The sequence below is a fragment of the Dermacentor silvarum genome, chromosome 10 (genome assembly GCF_013339745.2).
Source record: "Dermacentor silvarum isolate Dsil-2018 chromosome 10, BIME_Dsil_1.4, whole genome shotgun sequence".
Taxonomy (NCBI): domain Eukaryota; kingdom Metazoa; phylum Arthropoda; class Arachnida; order Ixodida; family Ixodidae; genus Dermacentor; species Dermacentor silvarum.
The window spans coordinates 160,318,890-160,332,548 of NC_051163.1; positions in this window are offsets into that span (position 1 = coordinate 160,318,890).

Consider the following 13,659-nt stretch of genomic DNA (forward strand, 5'->3'; position numbering starts at 1 on the left):
TCCGTCAGAGGGACTGTGGGACTTGCTACGGAAACAAGCCTTTCAAATTAGAAATTATTTGTACATTCTACAGGAAGTAGCGAACGTACCTGATAGCAAAACGATTAACTTAGAAAAGCAAACCCGCAGAAACAACTGACTGTCATATCTCTGGCTTTTCTGAACCCAGATTTGAAATCTCTCAATAAATGCGGTAATCTGTCAATAAATGATTTTCTACTTATGTAGAAGTGCGGTGCGACAAGGTTGAGGGCTTTGACAGGCTTAGTGCGCATAAAGAGAAAAGTATTACGTTGAAACTTCTCCACTACAGAACAAAGTTGATAGTTTGAGGAAACCTGGGCAGCTATAAGGCACTAATGTACTCGTAAGCAGATACTTCTGTGCGACTCTGGCATATTCGATATTCGCAAAGAGCTGCGGCAGCGTTCAGTCCACCTGAGGATAGAAGCCAGCAGCACGCCGCTGCAGCACGACGAGGTTAAAACCGACAAGACTTAGTATCCATGAAATGATAAAATCCACCGCGGTGGCTTAGCGGCTATGGCGCTGGCATGCTAAGCGGGATCAAATCCCGGTCGCGGTGGCTGCATCTCGATAGGGGCGAAATGCAAAAACGCCCGTGCGTTAGCGGCATGTTAACGATCCCCTGCTTGTCAAAATTCACGCAGTGAATTCCCACTACAGCTTGCCTCATAATCAAATGGTGGTTTTGCACGTAATACACCAGAATTCAAGTGGAATGATAACAAGAAAACGATAGTGAGAGCGTCCGAGAAATCTTCATTCCGAAGCAGTGACTGCTTTTCTTAAGGCTATTCATTAACACATGCAGCTTTCTTGATAAGAAAACTGCATTTAATTGCCTCCTGGAATGTTGCCACAAAGCAGTCGTTTATGTCGCCACAGCCTGGATAAATCAATCAATCGCTTATGACGAGTTTGTGCCACTGGGTTACAGCTTCAGGTTAAGCATGCGGTTAGAACCGTTCATTAAGCATGGCATCGACTTTTCAACGCTTCCTGAACTACTTGACGCTAAATCTGTGCAATGCAAGGCACCAACAGCATAACAGTGCTGGTCCCAGATGTATTCTATCAGCACAGGGTATTAAGCGATAGCGTTAAGGGCCCCATGTGGAAAGAAAATACGGTGTCCGCGTGGGTGTCAGTGTCGGAGGCGTTGTCCGTTGGAGAAAATTCATCCCGAACCACGCAGGCATTCCGCGTGGCGCAAAGGCGTTACTGACCGAATTGAATTTCTCAAAGTAAAATTCGTCAGGAAATTCATAATGTACGACTTAAGCACAACCTACAGACATGATAACGTCGGATTGGAATTTGAATATAGGAGAATACATAATTCTGGTGCGCGGAAACTGAAACACAAACCCCTTTTCCAGCTCCCGTTTGAGGTCTGTCTTAGTGGGAGCGGCGCACCCCACTCGGTTCCTTGCAACACCATCCAAATGGCGCTCATTTCCGCGGCAGTGGCGGCGCCCACGGTGCGGGGGAAAGAAAAAAAGAACCAGAAAGCTCGCTTGTAGAAAAAGACGAATAAACGCGCGCAGGCTGGCACTGCGAAGAAGTTGGAACAATGAGTAGCTCTCTGTCTGGTTTCTTCGCGTATAGTTAGTTTTTCTACATTTTGGTGCCGAAAACCTCCGTGCGGACTCGTTACCTTCATTGCATGTCTTTAAGGACCTTCTACTCTACCGCTTCGCGCTGCGGGCGGCGAGGACTGACTGGATAACGCATCGTTCATGATCGGCGTGGAGACCAGATCTCTATCAAGAGCTAGTTGGATTGATCGCCTGAAGACCAAGCGGTCGGCTCGACGTGCACAGAATAGGAAGATTGCAGGAAGCTCGGTTGCTGCTTACAGATCCTACCATGGACAAGTCAAAGGTTTCGGGTATTTTTGACCGTCTATCTGCTAGCAACAACGAGCTCTCGAAACTTAACGACGCACTCGAAGAGCACATTGCCGACGATGAGCTCGAAGCAGAATACGTAACTGCTGCAGAATATACCGATCAAGCTATCAGCATGCTTGCCGAGATTCGTTACAAGATCTCCTCTTTGGAACGCGCGGACAGTACAGCGGAGACTGCTTCTGAGACTCCAAGCCTGACAGTTCCTCACGCTATACACAGAATTGGCCCAAGGCTACCGAATCTTGATATGCCAACATTTAAAGGCGACATTCAGCTTTCTCTCAACATCGCTATATCATCTCAACAACGCTATATCGACAACGACCAAGTTTTTCTATATACGGCATTATCTTGCCGGTGAAGCGGCAGCGGCCATTGCCGGTTTGCCGACTTCTGAACCTTGCTACTCAGATGCCGTAGAACTTCTCAAAGAACGTTTTGGCGATCGTAAAAGGATAGTGCAGCACCACTTGACAGCGCTTCGCCATCTACCTCATGTAAAGTCCGGAAGCGACGTACGCGACCTTCAGGCAGCTCTATGATGCCGCGTAACTGCATATCCGCTGTCTGACTGCACTAAACGTACCCACTCTCAGTTTATCTGCAATGGTGATTGATATTTTACAGAAGTCACTGCCATACGAGATCGTTCTTGCATATACGGGAGGAAAGCGGACAGAGTCAGACTTCAAGACAACATGGGTCTGACACGAACGTCTCGGAGCCGGCACTAGCAGCTGCAACATCGGAAGCGGAGTTAAAAGAGCTGCTCATGCTCACAAGTGTTGAGTTGGCAAGCCGAGAACAGTACAACACATCGTCACAACGATCTGTCGATAACCGTGCTGAGAGAACTCGAGGCAGCAGCACCGCTTCCATACTGCACAATGCATCATACAGCTGGAACGAGTGTTTCTTCTATCAGATCGATAGAAGAAGCACTAGAAACACAAACAAGAAGCACGGTACACGCGCCTACGACGCCAACCTATCTCTTGTTTCCAAAAAAAAGAGAAGCTAGCTAAGGATAACCGCTGTTATAGGTCACATCACGAGGTCACCAGGCACGGTCCTGCCATGTCAAACTCACGTGCCGAGCTTGTCACGGAAGACACGCCTCGAGTATGTGTGACCCGAACTACAGAAATAAAGGCACTATAGCGGAAACATTCGCGAACAGCGGTGGCTTCGGGTAGGACAGCAGGGATTGTCTCAGTCGCAATCAGTAATGCTTTGCGACAGAGATTCCACGAATGCTTGCGCAAAGACGGACAAAGAAGTGTACCTACATACGTTTCGCGCTTTTGTCGTTAAATATAACAGGTCCAGATACATCAGAGGGATTCTAGATGGAGGAAGTCAGAGATCATTTCTCACAGAAGATCTCGCTTGTAAAACTGCAACTGCAGGTACTGGGAGAAACCCGAATTGGGTATTCAACACGTTTGGCAACGTATCCCCAAGTTCTGGGAAAATACGCAAAGTTGTTGAAGTACCACTGCGTAGTCAACACTGTTCTGACATCCATATTGTTCAAGCAATAATAGTTCCAGTTATCTGTCACGACATTGCTGCGCCGACAGCTGATAACAACTACACTCAGAAGCTGCGATGTAAGGGCAAATTTCTTGCTGACAACAATAATTTTCTTGAAGCGGAGACTGAGAAAGGCCTCAACTTGGTGATTGGAGCTGACCATCTTTGGGAAATCATGACGGGAGAAGTTGCAAGGAGCATAGAAATTCCAGGACTAGTCGCAATCAACACGGCATTCGGATGGACACTCCAAGGACCGAGTCGCCAAAGAGCCTTTCTTGACTGCGACGCTAACGTTATGGTCTGTGTTCTGCGAGTGGAAACTATTACTGACGGTGACACAATCTCGCAGATCGTACAGTCGTTCTGCCAGCTCGAAGCAATGGGCACACAAATTCTGGCGAACCTCCCTCTACTGAGTCCATTGCATGCTTCCGAGGAACAATTCGCAAGAAAAATGGTAGATACACCGTGGCGCTGCCTTGGAAAGATCAGAAACAGCTACTTGGAAGCAACCGTGATACCGCGCTCACACGTCTACAAAAACTGGCAAAGAGGCTATCGATGAATGAATTGGAGCGATACGACGCAGTCATCCGACAATACCTGGAGGTAGGACACGCTGAAGTGGCACCTAAGAATGTTCCTATTGATCAAGGCCACCTATTAATGCCACATCGGGAAATTATAAGAGAGGAATCGCTGCCCACTAAGCTCTGGGTCGTGTTTGACGCATCGTCACACGCTCAAGGCTTTCCATCACTCAACGACTGCCTGGATAAAGGGGTGAACGTCAATCCAGAGTTACTACAAGTACTACTTCGCTTTCGGTGGTTGCGGTCGCCATCAACTCGGATATCGAGAAGGCATTCTTAAAAAATGAGATACAGGAGACCGACCGAGATGCATTCCGGTTTCTCTGGTTTGATGCCATTCCCGTCAGCCAAAACAGTAACATTGTCGAATGGCGCATGACCCGGGTACCATTTGGATCAACTTCAAGCCCTTTCTTGCTGATGGCCACTATTCATCACCCCCGCAGGGGCGCCTGCGTAAGCAGGCGTTTGGTGGGTTGCGACACCACGGACCCGAGCACATGGGGGTCGGACCCTCCCACGCTTAACCGTGCGTGGCTTAGCCGTGTCCGGGGAAAAGGGGATCCTGGGGGTTGAGCCGAAGCCGGGTGTTTGGACCTTCATGGCCCCTCGGCGGAGGCAACACACCTCTTTGGCCTCCGCTTCACGTAGACGGCACCCCCGGACTGACCCACCCGGGGGAAACCGGCTGGTCGCCTTTTCCTATCCCCCTCTCTGCCCTTTTTTCTTTCCTATCTCTTTTCTTTACTGTCCTGTCTCCTCTTCTCTTCTGTTACTTCTACGTTTTCATAGGCGGCTCGGGTTAACCTTGTGTAGGTGCCCTCTCTTGGGTTTATATATAAGGTTATAGCGGCAATGTACGGCTGGCGCCTGTAGCCTTACACGTTAAGTGCTGCAGCGTCCCCTTGTTGGACTCCGTGGTGGGTGGCTGCCATTGCTGCCGAAGTACAAAATACTCCTATGGGAACACCCGCTTTTCCACGACTTCTTGATCGTCTCCCTCAGAAGAGGGGACGCACCGATGAGTTTTTGAACTTGTTCACCCGACCAAAAGACATTTTCCCACGCTTTCAAGTAGTGCATAGCGAAAGAACAGAAAAACTGGCAAGAACAATATCCCCATTTGTAGTTGCGAAAAGCTTAACCAACACACTAGGTCCTGGCTACAAGGTCACCAAAATGCCAAGCGGAGACCTTCTGCTTGAGCTACGTGATAAAGACCAATACAACAGACTCGGCAAGCTTGTTACTTTTGGTGATGTCCCAGTTACTGTTTCACCGCATCGTTCCATGAACACAGTACGGGGGGTAGTATCAGAAGCAGACCTCATTGACCTATCTGAAACTGAACTGTTGGAAGGATGGAAGGAGCAAAACGTCACGAATGTGCAGCGCATTGTTATGAGACGGGACAACAAAGAAATCCCCACGAAACATCTGATACTTACATTTGAATTGAGCGAATTGCCACAAACCATTGAAACAGGCTACACAAAGATAGCCATAAGACCATACATACCAAATCCTAGGCGATGCTACCAATGTCAAAGATTCGGCCATGGCTCGCAGAGCTGCCGTGGCCGACTCACCTGTGCTAAGTGTGGAGTACAAGGTCATTCCTCAGACAATTGCGAGGCCACACCTCACTGCGTTAATTGCGATGGTGAGCATCCAGCGTACTCCCGGTCTTGTCCAAGTTGGAAAAAAGAGAAGGAAATTATAACACTGAAAGTCCGTGAAAACATATCGTTCAGGGAAGCACGCAAAAGGTGCTCGCCATTCCACACGACTACTTACGCTGATGCGGCGCGTCAAGGGGCAGCGTCGCAGCGGCTACTGCCACCTGCACAGCCCGCACGCAGCGAGCTGTCGCTTGTGGCTCCTGCCCCCAGGGTGGAAGGCGCTAAGCCTACTCCACCCAACCAGCAAACAGGCCCGGTTACCCTAGGGTTGCCGGCACAACAACAGTCCTCGGTGGCAGCCTGCGCTACGCGTAGCGAACCCGCAGGCCCGCCAGCAGCTCCCACGGTGGGTGCAGTCAAGGCTGCCTCACCCTCACCGGCCCCTGCTGGCGCTAGCAACAGCCGGCGCAGCTCAGGCCCAAAGGCAGCCCCATCGACCTCAGGGCTGGTGGGCGCGAATGCCTCGTCCTTCGCGGGGAGACTTTCCCGCGAAACTTCTCGCTCGCAAGAGCGCGTGTCCGGCGCTTCACAAGAGGCAATGGACACCACACCCATCCCGACGGCGCACCAAGCGCCAAAGGAGCGGCGAGGTTCCCTCGACCGCTTCAGAAAGGACAAATCCCGCGTTACAGGGCCTGGAAAGGGCTCTGTAATCTAAGGCAACACTTCCGTTTTTTTAGTACACACAGCACCTATTTAATTGCAGTATGGATACACAAATCATACAATGGAACGTCAGAGGCCTTTTTAGGAACCTCGATGATGTGCAAGAACTTCTCCACGAACACAACCCAAAAGTGCTGTGTGTACAGGAAACTCACTTAAAATCGACACATACAAACTTTCTCCGACAGTATGTTACGTTTCGTAAAGATCGTGATGATGCCCTCGCATCATCAGGCGGTGTTGCCATCGTAATCCACAAAAGCATAGCATGTCAACGTTTGCGGCTACAAACGCCCCTCGAAGCAGTGGCAGTTCGACTTGTTCTCTTAAACAGACTCATCACCATTTGCTCGCTTTACATACCCCCACATTACCAACTACACAAACATGAATTTCAGTCATTTATAGACGAATTGCCAGAACCTTATCTTGTTCTTGGCGATTTCAATGCGCACAGCGGTCTGTGGGGCGACTCTCGCATTGATGCACGAGGCCGTCTAATTGAGGACTTTCTTTTCTCATCCGGTGCATGTCTGCTAAATAAAAAAGAAGCCACATATTATTGTCTCGGAAATAAAACCTTTTCCTCCATAGATCTCAGCATAGCTTCTCCATCCATACTACCTGAACTTGAATGGGAAGTTATAAAAAACCCTTATGGGAGCGACCATTTCCCAATACTGCTGAGAACACCAAGACAATACGAATCTCCACCACACGCCCCCCAGTGGAAGGTCGATGCAGCGGACTGGAAGAAATTCCAAACACTTACCAGTACGCTCTCGTGGGCTGACATTTCATTGCTCGGAATTGACGGTGCCGTCGAATATTTTACTAATTTCGTAGTTGATGCAGCTCTTAAGTGTATTCCCCAAACAAGTGGACTTTCTAGCAAACGCCGTGTTCCGTGGTGGAATGAACAATGCCGGAACGCACGTAGGCAGCAGAACAAAGCATGGAGGCAGCTTCGCGATTCTCCTACTGCTGAAAACCTCGTCAATTTCAAGAAAATCAAATCCCAAGGTAGGAGAACGCGCAGACAAGCCAGGAGAGACAGCTGGCAAACATTCTTATCAAGCATAAATTCATACACGGATGAGGCCAAGGTTTGGAACAGGGTCAATAGAGTAAGAGGACGACAAACACATCCGCCTCCCCTGGTACATACGCAGGGAGATAGCCTGGAGGACCAAGCGAACCATTTGGGTGCACATTTTGAACATGTGTCCAGTTCATCACACTATTCTCCAGCATTTACAAAATACAAAGCAGCAATAGAAAAACAAAAACTAGACCGAAAGAGCACTGGGAACGAGCCATATAACCTACCTTTCTCCCTAGCAGAGCTGCAAGCATCACTCACCTGTTGCAACCAATCTGCCCCAGGCTCTGACCGCATACTCTACGAAATGTTGAAAAACCTGTCCTCTGAAACAAAGAAAACCCTTCTCTGCCTGTACAACTCTATATGGACCTCCGGCGAGATCCCCTCTGCCTGGAAAGAGGCCATAGTAATCCCTATCCTGAAGCAGGGCAAGGATCCATCGTCCGTATCGAGTTATCGGCCCATAGCTCTAACAAGCTGCATCTGCAAAGTCTTTGAGAAGATGATAAACCGCCGTCTGATACATTTCCTAGAATCAAACAAGCTGCTTGACCCATACCAGTGTGGATTCCGCGACGGCCGATCCACCACTGATCATCTGATACGCCTAGAGGCTCAGATTCGCGAGGCTTTTGTCCACAAGCAATTCTTCCTGTCTGTTTTCCTTGATATGGAAAAAGCATATGACACCACGTGGCGATTCGGAATACTAAGAGACCTCGCACACTTTGGAATACGTGGCATTATGCTGAATATCATTGAAAGTTATCTGTCCAACCGCAGATTCCGTGTTCGTGTGGGTAATGCCCTATCAAGACCATATGTGCAGGAAACTGGAGTACCACAGGGTGGTGTGCTCAGTTGCACCCTTTTTATCATAAAAATGAACTCTCTGCGTCTGTACATCCCACGCAACATATTTTATTCAGTATATGTCGACGATGTACAGATAGGCTTCACATCATGTAACCTTGCAATCTGTGAGCGGCAGGTTCAGCTTGGACTGAACAAACTGTCTAAGTGGGCAGACGAGAATGGTTTTCGGCTTAACCCACAAAAGTCCACATGCGTCCTCTTCTCCAGAAAGAGAGGTCTGCACCCTGATCCCAACATCGAGATACAGGGTGAGGGTCTACCTGTAAAAACTGAACACAAATTCCTAGGCCTAATTCTGGACGCGAAGTTAACGTTTATCCCACATCTCAAGTATTTAAGAAACAAGTGCCTGAAGACAATGAGCATCTTGAAAGTGTTGTCTCGCACTACGTGGGGTAGTGACACAAGATGTCTATTGAATCTATATAAGAGCCTCATTCGATCACGTATAGACTACGGTTCCATTATATATCACTCCGCGACGCCGAGCGCCTTGAAGATGTTAGACCCTGTCCACCATCTGGGTATCCGCCTCTCTACGGGTGCGTTCAGAACAAGCCCCGTAGAAAGCCTTTATGCCGAATCAAATGAATGGTCGCTACATCTACAGAGAACTTACTTATCCTTTGTATATTTCCTAAAAGTGAACTCAAACAATACGCACCCTGCCTACACAACTATAAACGATCTGTCCAGTGCCCAAACCTTTCTGAACCGCCCTTCCGTGAGAAAGCCCTACGCACTGCGAGTGAGAAGTCTTGCCGAAGAAATGGATGTGTCGCTCCATGAGCACGATGTCATGCCCCCTCCTGTAGAGCTGCCGCCATGGCAGTGGCAGCTGATTGACTGTGATCTGTCCTTCATTGAGGTCACAAAGCATGCGCCGGTCGCACATATCCGTATGCACTTCCTCGAATTGCAGCACACATACTCTTGTCCAGAATATTTTACTGACGCTTCAAAGTCACACGCTGGCGTGTCTTACGCGGCGGTCGGTCCGTCCTTTTCTGCTGCGGGAGTTCTACACCCAAACACAACCATCTTTACAGCGGAGGCCTACGCCATCCTGGTGGCGGTTAAACACATCAAACAGCTAGACATACGCAAGGCAGTCATTTACACTGACTCTTTGAGTGTGTTGAAATGTTTAACCACTTCAAGTAGGCACAGAAACCCCGTAATTATAACTCTTTATTCCACCATTTGCACCGCGTATGCATCCAAGCAGCAAATTGTGCTCTGCTGGGTGCCAGGGCACCGCGAGATCGAAGGGAATGAGTTGGCCGACAAGCTAGCCACATCAGTTCATACAGACGCTGCCACTTCACCCATAGCCGTTCCTGTAATGGACCTAAAACCCTTTATTAAGAAAAAGGTCAGGGCCTACTGGCAACGTCTGTGGGACAGAGAAACGGGCAACAAATTACACACCATCAAGCCTCATCTCGCTCATTGGCCACCAGAATCAAAGACACGCCGCACACAGGTTACACTTTGCAGACTCAGGATAGGACACACATACAGTACACACGCATACTTATTGTCCGGTGGCGATCCCCCTGTCTGTGATAAATGTGGCGAGCCACTCAGTGTACTTCATGTCCTTTTGCAGTGCCCTGAACTGGAGCCTCAGAGGAAAAGACATTTTCCATTACCAGCACGGCAAAATCTCCCATTACATCCTTGTATGTTTTTGGGCAACGAACCTATTTTTAAATACCAAGCCATCATCGCCTTTTTAAAAGATATACAGAACTTTCGTGTTATATACCCAGGTGACTTGTAGCACGGCCTCTCTGGAGAGGCCGCTGCTGCGGTATTTTATTAAAGAAAGCACGTGCCTCGTAGTCTTTGGCCACAAAGGCCTTCGGCAGGCGTCGTGCTACTCTACATGTTTAGTTTTAGTACCATGACCACTTCTCATCTATTCACCACTCACAGGTCATTCCACACGTCACTGCCATAATTATATTCTATATATGTTTTACGCTTCTATACCGCGATTTGTTCTTAGGCCCCTTTACAGCCACATCGCATCCTATCATCGGATCATGGCAAACATATCTTTCATTGTCTTGGCGCTCTTTGGCCACATTTGGCCCTTGCGCCACGAAACACCAGATATCATCATCATCACTATTCATCACCACTTGGACAACGCTTGTGAGGACAAAGCGCTTGCTTCTATTTTGAAGAAGTCATTTTATGTAGACGATTTACTGGTGGGTGCCGAGACAATCGGAGATGGTCTGAGCATCTATGAGCGACCGAAGACAATTATGCGAGATGCAGGCACGAATCTCAGAAAATGGAAGACCAATAACCAGCAACTACAGAACATTTTCGACCAGCAGGAGGAACAAGTGGAAGATGCATCAAGGGAATCAACTGCAGTTTTGGGAATGCAATGGGATACCGAAACTGATTGCTTCAAGTTTTCTGCCCAAAATTTAGCCTCAGCTCAACCGGACACAAAACGTGCTCTTCTCAAGGCTGCTTCCTGAATTTTCGACCCTCTTGCTATTCTATCGCCGTTCACCGTCACTGCAAACCCTTTGTTTCAACGCCTGTGGGTTTAGGCCAGTCTTGGGATGACCAGTTACCAGAGGAGATCAAGACGCCATTGACAGTATGGTGCGCAGACGTAATCCAGCTTGGCTTCATCAAGATTCCGCGCTGCGTTAGAGATGGGCTATATGGAACGGTGGAGAAGGCAGAGCTGCATATATTCGTCGACGCCAGCCTGAAGGCGTATGGAGCATGTGCCTATTTGAGAACAGTTTATGACGGCGGAAATACAGCTACATCACTAATAGTAGCAAAGTCTTGAGTAGCACCTACCAATATTTTAACACTGCCGAAGCTCGAGCTTATGGCCGCGGTAGTAGGAGCAATACTATTAAAATACATCCGCGCATCGTGGGATTCAACGCATTTTCCCTGCGTCATGTGGACAGACTCAGCGATCACACTGAGCTGGATCCGGGGTGACCGTAACAAGTTGGGTCAGTTTGTAAAGCATGGAGTGCATGAAATAGCAGCAATTGCTGACCCACTGCTATAGCGTTACTGGCCAGGAGAAGACAACCCGTCAGATTTATTGACTAGGGGCATATCTTTAAAGGTTTTACGTACATGTCGCAGCTGGTGGAGGGGACCTGAATGGCTATCCCAGCCTAAGGTCAACCTGGCCTACAGACTCAGACATGAGCACACCAATCTACGAAGAGTCAGAGTGTGACACGCATCATGTACTACTTCAAGCACCGAGAATAGTGGACAATCTGATTAACTTAAGGACGTTTGGCAACCTACAGAAGCTCCTTTGCGTGACCGCCTGGGTATTTCGATTTGTGCACCGATGTGCACAATAGCATAACAAAAATACCACAACTCTTCTGCTCTTCTGCGTTCCGTAAAATATATTTTTTAAGACATAAGCTTAAAAACTCATCCCCGAGTGTAAAATTACTTGCGTACAATTCAATAATTAGACCTAAACTTGAATATGCATGCGTTGTTTGGGAGCTGTTTACTAAACACAATATTTCCCGCCTCGAAAAGGTGCAGAGGAAGGCTGTACGGTTTATTTACTCGAAATGTTCCCCGTATGACTGACCCTCTGAAATAATGCAGGCTAATGGAATTCAGTGTCTCGAACAAAGAAGGAAAGCGTTACGTTTACAATTTCTTTTCTTGCTGTGGAATTGGCAACTAGCAATCAATACATCACCCTATCTATCATCTTCTACATCAAGGCATACTCGCCACCATCATCCTATTTCGCTGAAACCCTATTTTGCACGAACAGATTTATTCAAGTTTTCATTTTTTCCTCGCACTGTAAGTGATTGGAATGATTATTTATTGCCTTTCGCCTCAATTTGATGTTTTTGAAACGTTATTAACTCTGTTGTATTTGCCTTGTTTACCTTTTTACTCACCCTCCTTGGACCTGTACAAGGTTTGCAGTATTGAATAAATAAAAAAAAATGCGTCAGTGCGCTGTGGCAAAAGCTGTCTACGAGATACAGTGCGTGATCAAGCGCGATGGCACGATCCCGACAGCACCAGCAAATTACTTTCACGAGGGTGCTAACAGTGAGGTCGACCTTTCTGCCAAAATGCTATCAGCTTTGGATCCAACCGAATAGGAGTAATGATACGCCACTGTACCGCGTTGACACCGAGCGGAGATAGCGTTGGACAACCAAGGCAAGATGTACGTTTAGTAGTAAGGGGGTGCAGCCCATACATGAATAACTATGTGAAATATTACAACCAAAGCTAGACGTGAGGCTTCACATGAAAATATACAACACATTTCTAAATATACTGTACTCTCAGTCAGGAGCATCCATACGCTACATAGGACGTTATCAAACTAGCTGCTGTTTTATAATATGGATGAAAAAATCTTTCTTGCACAAATTACTTTTCCAGCCTCATGCTTAGCAGCTCATCTAGTAACCCACGGCATATAAGTACACGAGTACTTATATAACACAAAAAATGTGTCACTGTCAATGGCACAGCCATCTCACCAGCGCCCTTGAGCGCAAGGGCACAGAGGCATGTGCCTTGCAGCCCTACTATCGCAGCAGCACCCTCAAGATAGAAGGCGTGCTACGAATCTCTTTGGCTGACAACGTGCAACACAACATCGTTTAAAAAATTAAGCACCGCTTTAGTCCTCAAGAATGGTTCATCGCCAAGAAACAGTGCGGGATGAAGGGGGATACGGTGCTGGTGAGCTTGATGAAAATGCTTTTTTATGTTCAGGTTCTGCTTCCTAACACTCCAGCAAAACGTGGCAGACGGTCAGCCTCTCGCCACATCTACCACAACTGGGAGGTTCAGCACTAGTTAAAAGATAAGAATGGGTACCATAGGTGTGCCCTATTCTCAGTCGGCAAAAGAACGCATCACATCGTCGTGACTTGGATAGTGGCGTTTAATTGCGTGTAGCTTATTCATGGTTTTGGCATCCCAAAAGTTTTGCCAAAAGCTCCTGAGCTTTTTACGAAGGGATGGCTTCAGGTCTGTGGCTGGAACTGCTATGAACAAATTGCTAGCTTTCGTTACCATGGCTTTAGCCATTTTATTTACTAGCATATTTCCCTCGATGCCTCTGTGCCCATGCACCCAGCATAATACAACGTGTTGGTTATGAAAGAGAAGAAAGGGAACCGAGGGGCCCGATTATTACTGATCATATTGTCACGAGCGGCGATCCTGTGGTCGGCGCTTGGACGATAACG